This window comes from Cydia amplana, chromosome Z (assembly GCF_948474715.1).
Source record: "Cydia amplana chromosome Z, ilCydAmpl1.1, whole genome shotgun sequence".
Lineage (NCBI taxonomy): Eukaryota > Metazoa > Arthropoda > Insecta > Lepidoptera > Tortricidae > Cydia > Cydia amplana.
This window is the reverse complement of record NC_086096.1, coordinates 24,495,307-24,515,763: the sequence shown is the minus strand read 5'-3', so window position 1 is coordinate 24,515,763 and position 20,457 is coordinate 24,495,307. Positions and strand designations below refer to the sequence as shown.

The window sequence follows — 20,457 nt, the reverse complement described above, 5'->3', positions numbered from 1 at the left end:
ACTAGTGATCCAGTGGTCGTGGGTTCAAGTCCCACCCAAGACAGTGAATTTTTCCACTTTTAATTTATTTCGAAGCTTAATAGCATCGTTCGCAGACGTTTCTGCTTAATACAAAATTAATTTACATGTGTGTGATTGTAGGAGCTTTGTAAATGTAGCACGTAATTGTTTTAGAAATCAAGTAATATACTAGAAAGGTTTTGTAGAACACCTTAGTCGTATGTAGGGCTCCCGATATCCGTTCTACCCGCCAACCCGTGCGTCCGTGTTCTTAGCCCCGGCGGTGCTAAGCGTCCGAACTACCCGAACCCGTCGAAGTCCGTTCCCGTGTAGTCCGTTCCCCCGTGTAGTGCGTTCGGATCCGGATCTCGGCTCCGTTCAGGTATTGAATACACGGCGCCGACGGACCGAGTGGACCGACCCACGCGGGCCGGTTTGAGTTTTGAGTTGAAAGAAATAAGTACCTAGGTATCATTAATTCATTATAAAATGTTAAAAATTATGTTATATTGCGTACGAATAGGGGTTAGGTACTTAAATATATTTGAATCAATGTCGAGTTATATTTTTTGCACCGGTTACATTTATAATGATTATATGTATTCGAGTAAGGGCGTTATTGAATACAAAACTAGTACCTACAGTATTCTTGTATTGTAAGATGACAATTATGGAATTCGGCACACTACTGGTTTTATTAAAAAAATTAAACTGTTTATTTAAAAAAAACTAAGAAAAATACAACTTTATGGCTTACAACTTAGAAAAATCATGTGTAGATTTTTATTGTTATATATAGATTACCTAAGAGAAAGATAAAGATAAAGATTTTTTTTTTAATTATGTTACAGCTTTAACGCCTATTATTTATGTAGTGGTTTTTTTGTATTAGTTTAATCATATGAGGTTTCCTCTCTAGGTTGTCTACTACCAAGTTTAAGAAGGCTCAGTATATTATGTTGCAAATAGCTCGGCTACTACTATTATAATCAGGATTAGGCAGACAGGTGCAACTGGATAGCGTCTTCATAATTATTAATTATTTTTATGGTATTTAGGTACCTAACTACTTGTACTAAATATTGATAGAGATACTTAAAATAAATAAAACGTCTTTGAAGTCGTGTTAAGTGAAAGAACTATTAAGTTATTCGTTATCAATTAGGGCAGCAGCCTTTTGTTTTGTAGTAAAGAAGTAAGTAGGATTAACGTCGCACGTGCAGATAAAGAGATGGTTCGCCGTGGCAATTTTTACTGATAATATTGACACTTGACACCTTGATTCCCTAAATTCCCTTTGACACTGGTATTTTACCAGGCATACCTTTTGTTTGGAAAGTTGAAGAATTAGCCGTGCTGTTTTACAAACAAGATAAGAGTGGTATTTTTTCGGTTGATTTAGAGGGGGCAGCTTTTGAACTCACAAGTACTCATTAGTCATTAATAAGGTTTTAGTTTGCCACACCGCCGGTCAACGTTTCTAATCTGAATTCAGTTGTATACATTTATGTATAGTTTTACCTAGTTGCAAAATAAAGTTTAATTACTAATTTTGAAATTAGGTCCATTAGCGGCATTAAGTCAGCCTGTTGTACCTACCTACTCTTTTTTCTTTTTTATGTGCAATAAAGTATAAAAATAAATAAATAAATTATTTTGATGCTGTAATTAAAACCTTTTTTTTTCGTGCCTCTAAATTTGTCCATGAGGTTTATATTAAACATTTATTTTTCGTTATTGAGACTAATTTTCGTTCTTCGCTCTTATAAAGAACGCGTCCGATCGTCACTGTACGTCGAGAACGGGCCGGACCCGCGTGTAATTAATATCCGTGGATCCGGACACACGGGTAACACGGGTACCCGGACTTTAATTACACGGACCCTAATTACCCGTTCCGAACGGGCCACAAATCCGGTTTCGTGTAGCATGAGAACGGGGCCCCAGCATCGGGTGCACGAAACCCGGACGCGACCGCGAGCCCTAGTCGTATGGTATGGTCTTTTCATAGTAGTCGTGGTAATTGAGGACGCTGTGCGTTTTTATTAGGGTTCCGTAGCCAAATGGCAAAAAACGGAACCCTTATAGATTCGTCATGTCTGTCTGTCTGTCTGTCCGTCTGTCTATCCGTCCGTATGTCACAGCCACTTTTCTCTGAAACTATAAGAACTATACTGTTGAAACTTGGTAAGTAGATGTATTCTGTAAACCGCATTAAGATTTTCACACAAAAATAGAAAAAAAAACAATAAATTTTTGGGGTTCCCCATACTTCGAACTGAAACTCAAAAAATTTTTTTTCATCAAACCCATACGTGTGGGGTATCTATGGATAGGTCTTCAAAAATGATATTGAGGTTTCTAATATCATTTTTTTCTAAACTGAATAGTTTGCGCGAGAGTCACTTCCAAAGTGGTAAAATGTGTCCCCCCCCCCCCTGTAACTTCTAAAATAAGAGAATGATAAAACTAAAAAAAATATATGATGTACATTACCATGTAAACTTCCACCGAAAATTGGTTTGAACGAGATCTAGTAAGTAGTTTTTTTATACGTCATAAATCGCCTAAATACGGAACCCTTCATGGACGAGTCCGACTCGCACTTGGCCGCTTTTTGTCAACTTCAACAACTTCAACATTTATTCAGCAAATAGGTCACAAGGGCACTTTTGTCAACATTGAATTTACATACAAGCAAAATAATAATACATCAACAATTATTAAATACAACTACAACTACCAAATCAAACTAACGTAATACAATTACTTAGAGATGTATAAGGTCTCTTAATGTCGAATTACATAAAAAACTATAATAATAATATTAAAATAAAAACAAAACAGATACATGGAAAAAAATCTAAACTTATTTAGAGGTGTAAATGTCTCTAAGTGTCAGAACTAAAAAATAACATAGTTTATCAAATTATCCTTAGAGATGTATAGGGTCTCCAAGAGTCACAATCCTGTATGATTAACACATTACGAGAAGAAAAAAAACATACGAGAACCGAATGAGGCGTCTCACTGCAATTAAATTAAAAAATAAAGTTACTAAATATATTCGTGTTAGCTTAAACTGACCCGTCTCGACCAGGGATGTTGCGAACATCCGCATCCGCATCCGCAACCGCGGAACTTCCGCGTTATTTTCAACATCCGCATCCGCATCCGCATAAAATCGATGCGGATTTAATGCGGATGCGGATGTGGAACAGTTCGGTACAGGAACGTCTTAGCATCGGCGGAAGTGCTAGACTGCTAGGTAATTTAGTAATTAGCCAAAAAAACCTATTAGAAATTAGCAGTCAAGCATGAGTGGGACTTATTGTACGGAACCCTTGGAACGCGAGTCCGACTCGCACTTGGTCGGTTTTTTGAAATAAAAATTACTAAAATGTAATATTTGACGTTTTTTATGTACCTATCTTGACATCCGCATCCGCATCCGCATCCGCGGATGTGAGCCTTTAAAAATCCGCATCCGCATCCGCATCCGCATCCGCGGATGTCAAAAAATCGGCATCCGCAACATCCCTGGTCTCGACAAACAGCACCCGTTCACGAGTACTACGCGTATCTCAGCCATCGCCTCCCTCAACCTTCATTCGGGAAAGTGGCGACCCGATCAACGACGCCACCGTAAGCAAAGACTTTTAAGCGAGCATGACATGTTCAAGCTACCGGCCTATATTAATATTAAAATAGTGATAACACTTAGCTGTGAGACACAGCATTTTGTGCTCGTATCGTATGTTACATAAAAGACGGTATAGCTTCACATAATTACTAGCCTAAATTGACTTAGAGATGTAAAGGTCTCTAAGTGTCCGAATCATTAAAAATATAAGTATGTACAATAAAATAAAAATAATAAAATGAATAAATACTTAGGGATGTAAAGGTCTCCAAGTCTCAGAATCATTAAAAATAAAATAAATGATTACTTAGAGATGTATATGGTCTCCAAGTGTCCAAAACTAAAATTAAATTAAACAATATAATCAAGCGAGAACATGATTGTCTCATGTGTCAATTCTACTGGACACTACCATATTTAATTTACAATGAAAAAACAATGTTTATTGAACTCTTATCATACTATCGAAATCAAGCTACAGGCTTAAAGGCATCTCTATCATGTATAAAATCATTTACAGTGTAGTACGCCTTACTTAACAAGGAGCGCTTAATGTGTGACTTAAATTTGGTAAGTGGTAAATTCGCTATGTCAGTAGGGACTTTGTTATAAAAACGTGTACAGTTCCCGACGAAAGACGTACACTAACCTTACGGAGGCGGTGGGCGGGCACAGCAAGTTTATGTTTGTTTCTAGTGTTATAGTTATGGATGTCACTGTTAAGCTTGAATTCGGGGATGTTTTTCCGAACATACATAATATTCTCAAGTATGTATAGAGATGCAACGGTAAGAATGTTAACCTCTTTGAATTTCTCTTTTAGAGATACTCGAGCGCCCAGTCCATAGATGGAACGTACAGCTCGTTTTTGCAGCACAAATATTGTCTGAATGTCTGCCGCTTATCTCCACAACAGAATTCCATACGACATAACACTATGGAAATAACTAAAGTATACCAGCCTGGCCGTCTCTACGTTTGTTAGTTGTCTGATTCTCCTCACTGCATAGGCTGCTGAACTGAGTTTGCCGGTTAGAGTGGCTATATGTGCATGCCATTGCAGTTTTGAGTCTAAAGTGACTCCCAGGAAAACAGTTCGATCTTCAAATTCCAGCGTATCACCTTTTATTTTAATCTTGCTGTTAGTTACCTGCTTGACGTTAGGTAGCGTAAACTTGATGCATTTGGTTTTCTTGGCGTTCAAAAGCAAATTGTTTGCCGTAAACCAGTTTACTACAGTAGATAGCGCTTCATTAATGCTATCGAAGCTATTTTCCTTTCTGTCCACTTTAAATATAAGGGAAGTGTCATCTGCGAATAACACTATATCATGTCTATCTTGCACAACTTTTGGTAAATCATTAATGTATACCAAAAACAGGAAGGGACCAAGAATTGAACCTTGAGGCACTCCGAGGGCTACCCGGGACCCCGCTGATTGAGCTCCATTAATAACTACTCGCTGAGTTCTATCCGAAAGGTACGATGAGACTAGGTCAAGGGCACTAGCCTTTATCCCATAGCGGCTTAATTTTCTCTTTAAATTTTCGTAATCAACGCAATCAAATGCCTTTGACAGATCACAGAAAATTCCCACAGCATCTTGAGCTTTTTCCCAGGCGTCAAAGATGTGTTTTAGAAGTACCGCACCGGCGTCAGTAATAGATCGACCTCTGGTAAAACCAAATTGATTGCTATCCAGCAGTTTATTTCTGTTGAAATGTGACAATAGTTGATTCAGAATAAGTTTCTCGAATACTTTGCTTAATGCCGGTAGTATTGAAATTGGTCTAAAGTTCGCTGGATCTGTTTTCGTTCCTGATTTAAACAGCGGGATGATTTTACTATGTTTCATAATATCTGGAAAAATACCAGCATCAATGCATCTGTTGAAAATCTCAGCCAAGTATGGTGTAATCGATTCAATAATGGAATGTAATACTTTGACTGACAGGCCCCAAAGATCTTCTGTTTTCTTTAAATTTAATGACCTAAAAGTCTTAAGAACAGTGTTCGGAGTGACATATGAAAATTTGAAGATTTCTGTACATTCCGCCACATTTGTCTTCAAAATTTCTTCAGCGACGTCTGGCGATGAATTAAGAGCCTTTGTCGTTTCTACCGGTATATTCGAGAAAAACCGCTCAAAATGATCTGCCACTTCACGATCGGAACTTACTAAAGTGTCAGCAATTCGTAGGTTGTAGTGCGGATCCTTCATTTTACGTTTTCCAGTTTCATTGCTGATTAATTGCCATACAGTTTTAACTTTATCACTAGAATTTAGGATCTTTTTGGACAAAAATCAGCTTTCGCGGCGACACACATCATCTTAAAAGATTTAGAAAAATTCTTAACGTACTCCAGAAATTCCGGCCTTTTATCAGTTGCTTTTAAATCATATAAGTCGTAGAGCCGGCGTCTTTTCTCGTGAATATCCGGCGTAGCCCAGTCGCTAAATTTAGTCTTGGCCTTACCTTGAACCTTCTTCTGAATAAAACAGGCATCAAATTCCTTTTTAATACAGTTAAACAACTCGGAACTCAAACAATCGGGGTCTTCCTGAGTACATGAAAGATAACATAATTGTTTAGTGATATTACGATTGAATAAATCTAGGCGCCTTTCGGAAATCGGCCTGCACATCTTGAGGAATTTCTTCAGTTTTCCCGCTGAAAGAAGCTTTTAGTCCACAGTGGTCAGAACTTAGGTTGTTAATAACAGATTTACTAATCGCATCCCTGTTACTAAAGATGTTATCTATACATGTAGCACTGGTTGCTGTGATTAGAGTGGGCTCACAAAATAAGTTATCTAAATTAAAAGATTTGAAAGTATTTAGTAAGCTTCCACAAGTTGGCGAATTTTCAAGTTAATATTAAAATCGCCACAAATTTTCTGAGTTCTAAAAACACTACTAAGTACTTCATCTATCACAGATTCAAATAAGTTATAGTCCGCCGAAGGGGGCCTGTACACGCATACAATTATAAATTGTTCCAACTCAACACAGGAAAGTTCTATATGCCGTTCCACAGACATGTCAACAATGTCTCTACGTTCCTTACATTTTAAATTATGTTTCACTAATATCAATGACCCGCCGCGATTGCAGGATCTCCTAAAAAAAGAACTTACTATACTATGATTATTAAAATTAAACATAAATTCATGACCTTTAAGCCAGTGCTCAGTAACACAGAGAATGTCAACATTCGTGGACTGTAAAAACAGATCAATTTCAAGTTCCTTACAGGTAAATCCTTGGATATTTTGATGAACTAAATACAGTACATCGGCTTTACTAAATATACTAGCATCACAGTGACCAATAGGAACGGAGCCGGCTGGTGCACACGTTGTCGGAGCGGTTAGTTTAAATTCAAATCACCAGGCGGCTCCATCTCAAAACCTACGCTACCAAGGCGTACAATACTACGAGACTTAAGGCTACTAGACGCCGTGCTAGCCCCGACGGGGTCTTCAATATTATATGCTAACAGGTTAGCACAATCTACTAGACATCTTCTCGGCAGGTAGGTTCTTTTATGGGGCATAACAAAATCTTCTATAAATTTATTCGTATCAAAATACGAAATCGTACTACTGTACAAGGAAAGGTTATACAATAAAGAATTGTAATTAAACACCCTCTTATTGACCTTGCTCGACATTCTATATGGGAGCGCACAGATAATTATTTTTGCAACCCCTCCTCGATCAATCGCCGAGAGCGTAGCGGATAATTTTAAGATATCTCGCTTAGTACAGTCGACACTATTCCCTACGAAAACTACAAGCGTCGAGTCGCGGTCAAACTCGCCTGCGGCAATACATTCGACCAGACGATCGACGGAGGCCCCCGGGTGACAGTTGTTGATGACGCCCCGCGACAAGCGCTCCGCCAGCAGCGCGCCCAGGCCGGCGCCCCCCTCGTCCGAGTACAGGGTGGTACGCGCGGGGATACGTGGGCGCGGCGGCGATGGAGCCAGCTCAACAAGGCGTGGCGGCGATGGAGCCAGCTCAACAAGGCGTGGCGGCGATGGAGCCAGCTCAACAAGGCGTGGCGGCGATGGAGCCAGCTCAACAAGGCGCGGCGGAGATGAAGCCAGCTCAACAAGGCTCTGCGGCGATGGTGCTGGCGAGGGGAGGCGAGGCGGCGGTGTAGCCAGCTCAACAGGGCGTGGCGGCGATGGAGCCAGCTCAACAAGGCGCAACGGAGATGAAGCCAGCTCAACAAGGCACTGCGGCGATGGTGCTGGAGGGGAGGCGAGGCGGCGGTGGAGCAGGCTCGACGTAGGTCAGCAGCGATAGAGCCAGCTGGACAAGGCTCGGCGGTGATGGAACTGATGGAGCCGGCTCGACAAGGCTCGGCGGTGATGGAGCTGGCTCGACAAGGCCCGGCAGCGATGGAGCCGGCTCAGCGAAGCCCGGCCACGATGGAACCTGCTCGACTAGGCGCGGCGGTGATGTTGGCAGCGGGGGCGCCGAATCCACTCGGCTGGGGGCAGGCTCGGAGTCGCTGCGCAGCTCAGACACGAGGAAGGCGCGCCACGCAAACAGGGCGCGCAGCGCGGGCGAGCCCGGCGCGGCCAGGACGGCGCGCAGCGCGGGCGACTCCGGCGCGGCGGGGGCCGCGGCGAGTCCATGCGCAGATGGTAGCCGCTGCCCGGTTCTAAAACATTATTCATAATAATAATAATTTATTTTTCATTATTATTATTCCTGTAACGCTTTACTTGACAGTTCGTCTCTATTATTTAGGCTTATCAACTTTAATTCTAATTTTCTTAATTCATCGGAGCGATGATTCAATTCTTCTACTGTCTGGTCTAATTGGTGTATAATTTACCAGTGATGAGGAACTTTTCGGAGCTTGGGCTGTACTTTCAGAAAAAAAATGGATATATATTTTTGATGATTGGTTTCGCGATTACGCATCGGTTGAATGATTTTTGGTGACAGAACTATAAATAAAAAACAAAAAAGATTTATTCATTATCTTAATTAAATTACAATGTCACTTGTGAACTAAAATAAATGTACTGCATCCTCCTCTGTAGCATCAAAAGTACATCCAATGCTTCTCTGTCTTACATCTCTGCTTACTTAGATTTTTGGGGTTCCTTCGTCAACTAGGAACCCTTATAGTTTCGCCATGTCCATCTGTCTGTGTGTACGTCCAAGGTTTTGCTCTGTGATATGTTAAAGTTAGGGCTTGTAGAGTTAGAAGTTTTGCTCTACACGAGATCCAATACTAAGTAACAGCACTCTAACTTTTGAACAGTGCGAGCTATATGGTCTTGTCTTAGCCACATTTGTACAAAAAAATATTTTGGTGGAATAAGCCATTACCTTTGTAGATTCCATTATTGTCTTTCCACCTAACTTGCGAGGGCGAGGAGTTTGTCATTCATAAACTAAACCCCATAAAATAAACCTCATGAACTTTGTATAAAAAAATGTGGAGCTTGGTATTTTGCCAGGGTTATTGATAATTCCTTCTGACCCATCGCGTCACAATACATTGATTTCTGACATTTAAAGTTCACTCTGGTATTTGCATGGGTAAAGAGGAGGCTTTTTGCCGACCCGTGACTTATTTGTCATTTAATAATTTCAAAACATTACATACATTTTTAGCTATAAATAAAGGCTAAGTATAATCATCAATCATGAAACAAAAAAATGTTTTCATACATTTTGGCTGGTCTGATGTTGATATTTTCTTTTGGAGAGTCATTTACTTATCGCAAATTCGGGGTTTGTCCCTTAGTGACCTACCTATACAATATTCACGTCGTAAATTATTATAGTTTATTGTTTACCTATTGTTGATTTTACACATACTAGCACTTACAGATAAACCTTTAACGTGCTAATAGTGTTGTTAGTATTATTTTCATGTCAATATACATTCGAATATTATACCTTACAGTTCTATATATTAATCTCTCTGTGATTATACAATTCTATCAACTGTTTCATTACGAATTATATCATAAAATAGGTACATACTCATTTTTAACCGACTACAAAAAAAGAGGTTATATATTATTGTCACAATGAACTTGCACTAAGTTATCCTTATTATGTATGTATGTCACATTATTAACAAATTTTTTTAACAAATTTTTATATTAAATTTTTATTTTTACTTGAGATATTATTGCAGATTATTAAAAAACAAACACAAACAAAACTGTATTTATTAGTCGTACCGTAAGCTAAATGTCCGGTACCGGTACTAATCAACTATGCTACTAAACCTCTTCGTGTTTGGGCTCGTTTAATTCGTCTTAACAAGATCTTTGAGACAAGAGTACTCAGGTTCTGATGATGGAGCTGGAAGGTGGTCACCGGTACCAGTCAACCATGCAACTAAACCACTTCGTGTTGGCATTGGAAGAATGAGCTGTGAGATGCCCCCAGATAAACAATTTCAGTTTGCCCCACGTATTTATTAAGGTACCTATTATTTGAATGGGTACGAACGAACTTGTATTATTGAATGAATATCAAGGAGTAGGCGGAGGACAGACTTCCATTAAATTGCTCGTATAGTTCTCTAAATTATATGAAGAAAAAAAAGAATTTGTTTATTTCAATCAATTTATTGTTTATCATAGCCTAGATTTTGCTATTCTATGTTGTTGCAGTAAAGTTGCAGTTGTGTATGTACACAACTGCAACTTTATTAGAAATTCAGCGCTCCGGCCGAAAGCGTGGCCGAATATTCGGTATTCGGCTAAAACCCCTATTATTGAGAACGTTAAAAATTGTATTAATATGACCCACTATGGAAAGTACATAGTTGAGCACTTGGCCACCAAATTGTTAACCAGCAAAGTCAACCTTGCTGCACAGTTTTAGTGAGCAAAAACAATTCGTCGTTAAATTTATAGTACGGCTCTTCTGAGGTGAACTTTTCGCTTCAAACGTTAATCTTTCAAACAAAGGCCATTGTCTCTATTATCGCAAAGCCGCTAGCTCTCCCGAGTTAGCACGTGCCAGTACAACATTCATATTGAAAAACAGAAGAGCCGTACTATAGCTGTTACTGCCACCATCAAATCTAATTTATTCGTTAAAAGTTTAAATTAGGTAATAGTTAGTTGAAAAAATAACACTTTTGTAACTGAGCTCGTACATATTTTTACGGGAGGATGTTAATGAACACAAACGCGCGGTCGTGGCTTCAGATTTGCGTTGCCTAATTAGTCGGCGTTTGCGCCAGTCCCGCTGCACGCTACAGCGTTTCAAAGGATTCCCCGTTCATTACGCGCAGTAGAGTAGTATCCACGCAAAGTAAACTATCCCCCTGTGCTAGCAAATCCGAATCCATTGTTTAGTCCAAATCATACAGTTGTTGGCCAGTTCACAGTTGATGTGTTGGTAGCATGGGAAGATAACGCTTATAGACAGTCACGGAAAAGACAGTTGCGGGCAGAGCGCGAAGCTATGTTCGCGGAAGGCGCGATAAGATCGCGTGAGAGGAGGGCAAGCGGTGCGGGCGCGCTCCTCCCCATGCCGATGAACTCCATTCCACCGGACGATTCGTCACGCTGCGTTAATGTTCCCGTGGCACGCCATTCTTTACTATCTTTAGCGCCTTAGCTTGCTTTAGCGATACCAATTTGTCAAAATTCTCCTTACCTTACCTTACCTTAAGGGGAGGATTTTTCTTCAACATGTTGGGACATATTTATCGTCATTGCGTTCGTAATACATATTATACGAGGGGTGCCTTTTGAGTTGTGTCGTTTGTAAAATCTAAGGACAATTTAAACCTCAAGTACTATTTATTGTGTTTTTAACAACTTGCTGTGATATTTAACACACTTTTTCATTTGGTCGATTTAGTTTTGAAACCACTTATTCCACTCCGAAGTTGGGGTTTCAAAACGGCCGTTTTGTATACGTCAACCGCATCTTCTTGTGTTAACCACGAAGACTGCTTGATTTTTGGGAGTGTAAAGAAATCATTAGGGCTCCAGTCAGGGCTGTACGGCTGGTTGTCGAATAATTCGACGTTTTGCTCTTGTAAAAACACAATTGTTTGCGTTTAAGTTATTAAAGAAAATACCCGAAAAATGACCATTCGCCTCTTTATCTCCGAAACTACTAAAATTTCTAAAAATGTTCTAAAATGTAGAAAAAATACACTAAATAGTTCTTTACTTAGGTCATCTATCTATAGAGATGAGAGGAAAACCTTTAGAACTGTACAGTCAAGCGTGAGTCGGACTTAATCTACGGATAACGGAACCTTTGGAACTCGAGTCCGACTCGCATTTGGCCGGTTTTTTATGTAGGCATGCTCACCGATTATTCCGAGCCCTCTTGTCCGATTTGAGTAATTTTTATTTAAAGGAGTTAAGTCAACGTGGTCCCATATTACTTACTCTGTTTTTGACCTGATAATGGGATCCACGAGGAATTAAGGGAATTCCTACATGCAACATGTGTAACCGTTAATGAGAATAACTACCTACTTATAACAAATAGATTTACTGTTTATAAATTACATTCCAACAAATAAATTGACAACTGTACGAGTAGATGCCATTCAGCTGCCGCTGAGGGCCATTTTGGTCTAAAAAATATTCGTGTTTGCATTACTTTCTTTAATATTGAAAATCAAGATACGCGGGACATAACATAATTGGTAGGTAAGTATGGTACGGAAATCAACGAAAGGCACAAAACGATGTCGTCATCGTCAAGCGCAGTGTGTCAGCGACTCGGCGACCGATACCGTACGAAGACACATAAAATATATGTGTTCATCATATAGCGGTACGGTACCGGTAGTGAGAAACGCGGACGCGCCTAGCCCCCCGCGTGCAAATGGCTTCAGTTAATTAAGTTTAATCAGAGCCGTGACGTGCCGCGCGGCCGACGACCATCTGTCGGTCGATGGACGCCCACTTATTTAGTTACAAGTCCATGATAATCTCTTTTTAGGAAATATGATACTCTGATGTATTCAGTGTCTGTAAACTATATTTATAAAAAAAAAGATATATGATTAGACCTTTTTCAATTCATGTCTTCATGAGTCGATATTTTCGCTGTGTATAAAATTTAAAATGATTATTGTAACTATTCACTGTAACTTCGCACAGACACCTTTTCACAAAAGACTCCACTAAATTGAATATTAACAAAATATGGACTTTATAATGACAATTTTATTATTAGATAGAAAAGATATACGTACCTAAAGTGTCATTCAATAGAATTTGCGAACTATGTAAACAAAAGTTACTAGTAAATTGACATTCAGTGTCAATTTTAGTATGGCAGTCTGTTTACATAGTTAGCAAGTTCTATTGAATGACATTTTATAGCAGGGTAATAACGTGGCATCATTAGTGATTCTAATACTGCACATTTACTTGTGTTAAGATGTAGGGTGTCAATAACACCCTATCGATACGCTATCAGTATCTGTCTGGAGCTTAAAGGCTCATTTAGACGGCGCGGCGGCGCGGTGCGATTTAAAGGCTTGGCCAGACACAGAGCGCGACGCAGCGCCGCGACCGCGGCACATGCTAACAGGTTACCGACGTCAAACAGACTGCGTCGCGCCGGTATCACGCCCCGCTTCTGTCGCGCCCCGCGCCGCGCGGCCCCTTGCGTCCGCGCAGCGCTGCGCCGCGTCGCGCTGGGTCACATCAGTCGGATCGGACGTTAGGTAGCGAGCGGTGGCGCGCGGCCGCGCCGCGTTCGCGCGCGCGATGAGGGCGTGTTGAGAGCGCGGTCCGCGCGCGCCCTGTTTGAACAGTCATCGCGTCGGCATCACGCGGCGCTGCGTCGCGCTCTGTGTCTGGCCAAGCCTTTACATTGCGGACCATTGAGGTTACAACAAAGCAGCCGACCGATCAAACGACGCGATTCACGCGATGTACTGAAACTCGAATGCGAGTTCTCGCACCGTCTAAATGAGCCCTAAGTCAGATGGGTTGTACAGTGGCATAGAGATTTCGACATCAGCAAGCATCAATAGGTAATCCAGAAGGTAATTTATTGTTTTTGTAAATGGTCCAAAAGTTTCGTACCCTAACGGTATGCGTAATTGTTGACTTCGCCGGAAAACTAATTGAAATCTATATGGGGTAATTCGCCAGTAACTGGCCACCCTAAACTAAAAAAACCGGCCAAGTGCGAGTCGGACTCGCGCACGGAGGGTTCCGCACCATCAACAAAAAATAGAGCAAAACAAGCAAAAAAACGGTCACCCATCCAAGTACTGACCCCGCCCGACGTTGCTTAACTTCGGTCAAAAATCACGTTTGTTGTATGGGAGCCCCACTTAAATCTTTATTTTATTCTGTTTTTAGTATTTGTTGTTATAGCGGCAACAGAAATACATCATCTGTGAAAATTTCAACTGTCTAGCTATCACGGTTCGTGAGATACAGCCTGGTGACAGACGGACGGACGGACGGACGGACAGCAAAATAAAATATTTAAGTGGAGCTCCCATACTACAAAGTTACAAACGTTATTTTTTTGCCGTTTTTTGAGTAATGGTACGGAACCTTTCGTGCACGAGTCTGACTCGCACTATTTTTTTTTTAATTAGAGTACAATTTCGTACATTTCTCGTATATATTTTCTGATTCACAAGATAGTCGAATACCCGGCTGCTACATACGAGGGGCACACCGTAATGGTCGGTAATAAAAAAACTAGCTGCAGGTTATACATAAATTATGATTTATTGTTTTTTAAAGTACCTATGTTCTTTTGCAATTAATGCATTTCTGCATTCTTTCGAACCATTCATTAAAGCAGTTTTTCTACTCTGAAGTAGGCATTACCAAAATGGCCGATTTGTAGACTTCCACGGCAGCTTCTGGGTCTTCAAATCTCTGGCCAGGCAATAAACTTTAATTCTAGGGAATGTAAAAAATCATTTGTACTCAGATCAGCACTGTAAGGGGGATGAGATCAAATCAACGTCTTCCTACTTCAAAAATTCTTTTCTACTCCCGTACTTTTATTTGTCATTTAAAGGGTCGTGCACACACCTTTAAACCCATATCTTATAGTTGTCAAGACAAGTCTTTAGTCTATTCCCCAAAAAAGTATTTGTGCATACACGCAGTATCTTTTTGGCACTTTTACGATACTTCGTGTAATCACCACTTAAAAAGTATTGTATGAAATACAACCTAACCTAAGTTGCTGCCAACCTAATTTTAATTGTCATTTCTGACAGATGAGTGAACCATAGACATGTTTTTTTTATTCATTCATTCTTTTCCCGTCCGTACCCTTCATTTTTTGCTACTTCTTGAATGAAAAATATTTGTTAAATTTACAATTTTATTTCAAATAAGTGCTTGGTCGTAGAAAAAGTATTGTATGCAACGTTGTTTAACTGAGTCAAAAAATACTCGTGGCGTCTTCATTAACAATTTTCGGCTTCGTCTCAAATTGTTACTCACGCCACTCGCCTTTTTTGACCTCTCTTAAACAACGGTTGCTTATTTTGGCGCCCCCCTTGTCATCCGGCGCCTAGAGCGGCCGCTCTACACCTGTCTACTCGTCGACTGCAATGCTTGTAATAAGACTTCGTATACCAAAGAGAAATCGCATACTTATTTCACTATGGGACCCCAACTCAACTATAATATTCATTTCGATACAGATAGTCAACTATAACGAAATTGACCAGACCCAGCTCGCCTCGGTCAAGAGGACGAAACAAAACGATAGCTCAAATTAATTATTTTAGCTTGTATAGTAGAAACAATTGCTGTATAGTAGAAAGAAACGCGCATGTGACACCCTTCATATAGCAACATTCATAGACTACGAAAACCGCTTAGCGTTGCTTGTTAGTCTCCATAGGCTACGGCGGCCAAAATCGAGAAAAAAACTGTCTAAAAATTTAATTTAGCGCGGAGCAAGTACCAGGGCCTCATGAGTTACGAGAAGGTGTCGTTGAAAAGCTCTACTGAAAAGCTCTCCATAATATCACGATTGTATAATAGCATTTTATACAATCGTGATATAATGGAGAGCTTTTGAGTCGAGTACCGTGTTTAAGCAACGAAGCTTGCTGAGTTGCCTAAGTAAGGTAAGAGATTGAAAAGCTTGATTATATCACTATTGTATACAATACTTTTTCTACGAGTCATCAAAAAAATTACTTAAAACTAGTAGAAGAATCATATATGTAGGTAAAAAAACCAAAAGTATACAGCTAAGATTAGCGAGCAGCCGCGATACCTTCATACTCGTACGCGACCCGGCCCCGCGACCCGCGCCCCCGGCCGGTTGGTCAACGACACCTTCTCGTAACTCATGGGGCCCTCGTACTTGCTCCGCGCTTTCGATTGGTCAATTTCGTTATAGTTGACTAAACTGTATCGAAATGAATATTATAGTTGCCTAAGCAGTATCGAAATGAATATTATAGTTGCTTAAACAGTATCGAAATGAATATTATAGTTGAGTTGGGGTCCCATAGTGAAAAAAGTATGCGATTGAACTTTGGTATACGAAGTCTTAATTCAAGTATTGCAGTCGACGAGTAGAAAAAATACTATTTTTTTATGGTCGCAGTGGGAGCTCGTATTATCGTGATGTAAGGTGACGCGATGTGTCGGGTTGCCTCTGCGAAGATCGGTCATCATCTCTGGTAATAAAACAGAGGTGTACCAATCAGCGGTAACCGTTCTTCATTCTTGTAAGGAAATATAGTGGCCACAAGTCCTTTTTTGAAACCAACGAAGCTCCCATATTCTGGGAAACGCTACGAGAACGCACGACTTTCATTGGCTTGACCTTGGCTTCGAAGACCCAAACTGCCGATTGATGCTTCCTTTAAAGATTCATATGAATAAACCCTCGATTGATAACCAGAGACGATATTATACACGGCTTTTTATTTCACTCCGTTGAAGCGTTTCAGAGTAGATCGGTACCAAACAACACAAGCCATACTTTGCTCTTCTGCCAAATTATGTGGTACCCATACAGGTTTCTGAAACCTAATTCACTATGCAAAATAGGATTGGATTGCTGTCATTCCAATGCCTATAGTTGTCCGGATTTGCTCGTATGTCATATGTCTGTCACCTTCAATTATTTTTTGCACAGCCGTGTCGTTTTCAAGTCTTACCGCTGTTTTTGGTCGACTTGTAGAAGGTAGAGTACTGAGAGAGGCACGACCCCCTCAAAACTCCGCAGACCAGCGATATATTATCATTTGGCTAGGTGCTTCAACATCATATAAAGAAATAAGCTCGATGAGACATCCATCACGAAATAACCCTCGGCGAAAGTTGTGTAAAATTCGGGCACGGAAATTTTCACGCGTGAACCCCATTCTGTTTATCGACTAGTAAAGGGTCTGGCCGGAATCCTATAGTGAAACTGCCCCTGGCTGAAATGTATACCTTTCTTAGGTGCGTTTATTTGTCTTATTATAAGATACCGTTTTACCAAATTTCAAGCCTAGAATCCCCTTGCTTTAAAGTCTATTTTTTTATTCGGTAGACTGAAATGACAGTTAATAGTATGAAATGACATTTCATGTTCATACTATTAACTGTCATTTCAGTCTACCGAATAAAAAAATAGACTTTAGCTAAAAACAAAAATTAAAAATATCGTTTTTATTATTTTTTTGTAGCTAAACTAGTTGTTCGATTCCTTTGAAATTTGGATGTTACATGCACCTAATAGTAATTCATTTAAAAAAATCAAGGTTCTAACTTGTTCATAAAGGCTTAATTTTTTTTAATTAAAAATTTTTTAATACATACTTGGAAGATAGCGACAACCTCAATTTTTAGTTATATAATGCAGAATATATTATTGCATAAAATATATTTTTTGTAAAAAAATCCATTTGGAGCAACAAGGTAAAAATGTCTTACTAATGCATACAGGCCGTCCTTCTTACGTACTTTAGGGTGGTATGGGAAAAATTCAAACTCGACCTAGAATAAGCGGCAGCGGCACCCCCTTATTTGGTTACTCTTATTATGCTGATAATGTACACCAAGTTTTGTAACTTTATCTCATCTACAAGGGGGTGCTCAACCACTTTGAAAATTTTCAACGTTGTATGAAATCCAAAAATAAATAATTTGTTTTTAGATTTTTATATAAGTAGTTGTTTTCACATTATTTGTAAATGTGATTTATAAGTTATTAAGTAAAAAATTAGCTACAAAAAAATAATAAAAACGATATTTTTAATTTTTGTTTTTAGCTAAAGTCTATTTTTTTATTCGGTAGACTGAAATGACAGTTAATAGTATGAAATGACATTTCATGTTCATACTATTAACTGTCATTTCAGTCTACCGAATAAAAAAATAGACTTTAGCTAAAAACAAAAATTAAAAATATCGTTTTTATTATTTTTTTGTAGCTAAACTAGTTGTTCCATTTCTTTGAAATTTGGATGTTACATGCACCTAATAGTAATTCATTTAAAAAAATCAAGGTTCTAACTTGTTCATAAAGGCTTAATTTTTTTTAATTAAAAATTTTTTAATACATACTTGGAAGATAGCGACAACCTCAATTTTTAGTTATATAATGCAGAATATATTATTGCATAAAATATATTTTTTGTAAAAAAATCCATTTGGAGCAACAAGGTAAAAATGTCTTACTAATGCATACAGGCCGTCCTTCTTACGTACTTTAGGGTGGTATGGGAAAAATTCAAACTCGACCTAGAATAAGCGGCAGCGGCACCCCCTTATTTGGTTACTCTTATTATGCTGATAATGTACACCAAGTTTTGTAACTTTATCTCATCTACAAGGGGGTGCTCAACCACTTTGAAAATTTTCAACGTTGTATGAAATCCAAAAATAAATAATTTGTTTTTAGATTTTTATATAAGTAGTTGTTTTCACATTATTTGTAAATGTGATTTATAAGTTATTAAGTAAAAAATTATATATTTATTTATATTTTTCATAAATTTTCAAGTTAGATTTTTTTTAACACGTTCACTGCGAAACAGGTCATTTTGAACCTGTACTGGACTTTCGCCTGGTGCGGCGTCCGAAATACGAAACATCCCCTTGGTGCGAGGGCGATAATGTTGTGATATTTTAATTGTTTTATATAGTGAAGTATACATTTATATTTGTCATTTAACATTATATCTGACAGAATATAAATTAATTAACAGGTCACGTATGACCTGTGCGCACCAGATTAAAACTTTTGCTATTCAGTGCGGAACAGGACCTATATGACCTGTTGTGTACGGCCTTGTATAGCACTGCAGGTAAGGACTGAATGCATTAGTCTTGTTACCCTGATATCAATACACGCGTTTATTTCTTTTTGTGCATAAAAATGAATGCATCTAGAAGAAAGCGGTCACAAAGAATGTTAGACAAAATATTTGAATTAAAAATATCAAATACAGAAATGTATAATTAGGTACACAGCAAACAATGATTATCTGTAAAGTGGACAAAAGGGCGAAGAAAGTTTTTACGTTCTGGAATGTTAAAAAAACTGTTTTAATGATAGACATTAAAATCAGTAAGAATTGCCTGAAAATATATAGTAAAAAATAAAAATAAAAATGATTCGATATATTTGCTCGTATATATCTTTCCCATCACTACTGAATCATCGACACTTTTACCTGAGCCCGTCCTGGCTGTGCGTTACATGTCAATTTTGACCTGTTAATTAATTATTCTATAAAAGCTCAACCAACAGTCATCAACTTCGGCGAAGGCAATATAAGGTAGATTAGTTATTAGACTAAACATTATCATAATTCAATTATAGGGTGTCCCAAGAAGTAGTGATATATTGAAGCTGGGAGGTAGAGGACCTAGAGGGCTATCTGAATCACCCCCATGTATGTTCCGCGATTTTTCGTATTTTCGGAGTTATGATTTTTTTTAATTTTTCACCTATCGCCGAGTACGATGAGATTTTTATTTATGGTGACGTGAATTATTGCGGTAGATGCTTGATTTTTTTTGTGTGCTAAGCTGATAGATAGGCCAATTCAGTATGGTAACATTTACTATCGTTAGATCTTTGAATGGAATTAAAAAAAAAAATGTATGCCAAGAAAGATAAAATTACCCAGTATGTTCACAACTTCAAGGGCGCTTAAAAAATAAAACATACTGGGTAATTTTATCTTTCTTGGCATTATTTTTTTTTTTAATTCCATTCAGAGATACTATCTATCAGCTTAGCACACAAAAAAAATCAAGCATCTACCGCAATAATTCACGTCACCATAAATAAAAATCTCATCGTACTCGGCGATAGGTGAAAAATTAAAAAAATTCATAACTCCAAAAATACGAAAAATCGCGGAACATACATGGGGGTGATTCAGATAGCCCTCTAGATCCTCTACCTCCCAGCTTCAGTATATCACTACTTCTTGGGACACCCTGTATATATATTTAGTAAAGATATTTCAGGTAAACTATAAAACCCTCGGATACAGGCTGTAATTGACTTGTACCGCACAGCGAGAAAATTCAATACAGGACTCTCATGGGTTGTAACGCACTGAGAGCGAGTTCACAAAATGCAGCTTCGCATTGAACGTGTTAAAATGTCAGCTGATAAATTCTTAAAAACATATTATTTTTTAACTTGATAACTTATAAATCGCATTTACAAATAATGTGAAAACAACTACTTATATAAAAATCTAAAAGAAATTATTTATTTATTTTTGGATTTCATACAACGTTGAAAATGTTCAAAGTGGTTGAGCACTCTTTTGTAGTTGAGATAAAGTTACAAAACTTGGTGTACATTATCAGCATAATAAGTGT

General features: G+C 38.7%; 1 protein-coding gene and 1 long non-coding RNA gene across 5 annotated transcripts in view; both read left to right on the top strand.

Annotated features, from left to right (window-relative positions):
* LOC134661276 (maternal protein pumilio) overlaps positions 1-20,457 on the top strand; it is a 305,529-nt gene that overhangs the window by 117,047 nt on the left and 168,025 nt on the right. The gene's annotated exons all lie outside the window — the stretch shown is intronic.
* Positions 15,313-15,525, top strand: LOC134661573 (uncharacterized). The gene is made up of 2 exons (XR_010097979.1): positions 15,313-15,395; positions 15,429-15,525. It is a non-coding gene; the product is annotated as an uncharacterized LOC134661573 (long non-coding RNA).